Genomic DNA, 1,767 nt, shown 5'->3' with positions numbered 1-1,767 from the left:
CAGTGATGAACGATGGGGATGCTGCATTGATCATTTCTGACCCTCTGCATTCATACGTCTCAGCGCTCTCCAAATAACACAGCCCTGCTGTCCTGTCTTTGGGAAGACACCACAGAGTGAGCAGTAAGAGCAAGCTTTGAGCTGTCTCCCAGTGGTTGGGATAGATGAAAGTCACCCTCACCCTCTGACCTATTTAGAACTTAGTGACTTCACTACAGTGGCTTATTGTAGATACAGTTGAAGACAATTAAGGATAAATACTAATTTCCGAAAGACCATCTTACAGTTGTTTGATATTCAAGTAGAGAATACATTGGGGGAAAATTAAGGACTGTCTTAAGGAATCTTCTATGTCAGAACACGTCAGACAGAAATGGTTGCTATAAGCTGTGCTTCTGTTTTTGCACGAGGCTAATTTGCATGCTTGTTATGTCTAGAAAAAACAGAATATGATATTTGGAAGATACAGGTTTTCAACATATTGATCTGTGTGCCTTTTATTGTCTTTCTAAGTTTCAGCTACCAGAGGGAGAAGTTAACCGGTGTTTAGACACCAGGCTTGAAGGGGCAAAGTATCTGGTATCTCCTCAAAGCCCTGTGGGAACTAGGATAAATGGGTATTGCCAATTTGGTTACAAGCTGACAATTGGACTCAAAGGTCTGTCTTAGCTCAAGACGAGTACACATAACCTGTCATAATTCTGCATGGCTGTGATGCTCTGAAAATACCAGCCTGGCTCCTTGCTGCATCCTAATGGCAGGCATTTCAGAAATTGGTCCTGAGGGTACCAGGTCAGGAGAAGCGGTGGACACAGGCTAGAGCCTCCCCATTGAAGATGTGAAGTGGTTTGCAAGCATTTTTACTTACAGAATTTCTACCTTGCAATAAAATTTGTGAATTTTACAGGCATAAATTAAAAACACAACAAAACACAAGGCTATGCCATTTGGACACTTGTAGCTGCCAAGTAACTGAACTTACTGAGAAACTTAAACAATAAGTTATTAAATCACATAACAGGAAGACCAGAGGCAAGAAAGAGACCAGGAATGTTCTATTACAGTTCAGCTCCATATCTCTGGAACTCTCTTAGTTTACCCATTCCTCGTGTGTTGCTTTCATCAACAGGCTAGTAGTGGCTAGACGGTTATAAGCTGGTCAAGGCATCTGGACAGTAGCAGTGCTAAAAGTAAAAGGACTCTATATAATAGCCCTTTTTTGGGATCAAGAAATCATAGATGCCCCCATGCAGGATCACCTTCATACTTCATAGACTAATGGTTGGAGGGCCAATTCTGACCTGAGATGGAAACTCTGTAGGTAGGAGGCCACCTGTTTCAGTTATCCAATGTTGCATAACAAACTGTTCCCAAACTTAGTGGCTTAAAGCAACAATTATTTTATTTGCTCATAATGCTGTGAGTCAGGAATTTGGTTGGACACAATGGAGAAGATTCATTTCTGTTCAATTGGGCAACTGGCTAAGACTGTTCAATCAGGGCTATATATCTGGGACCTAGAGTTTTGTTCTTGTCTGAGTTCCTTGGTTGTCCTCCATGTTGAGAGCTCACATGGCTAACATGAGCTTCCTCACAGCATTGTGATCTCAGAGTTCAAAGAACATAGTTCCAATGTGCAAATGCTTATCAGACCTCTAATTTATCACATTTGCCATTATCTCATTGGCCAAAGCAAGTTACCTGGCTGAGCCCAGAGTCAATATAGGAGGGACTATACAGTGTGAAGACTGGGAGACATGGCTTACT

This window comes from Callorhinus ursinus, unplaced genomic scaffold (genome assembly GCF_003265705.2).
Source record: "Callorhinus ursinus isolate GAN/ISIS: 27379988/994484 unplaced genomic scaffold, GSC_fseal_2.0 scaffold2, whole genome shotgun sequence".
Classification (NCBI taxonomy): domain Eukaryota; kingdom Metazoa; phylum Chordata; class Mammalia; order Carnivora; family Otariidae; genus Callorhinus; species Callorhinus ursinus.
The sequence above is the reverse complement of the archived record's forward strand: the minus strand, read 5'-3'. Positions refer to the sequence as shown.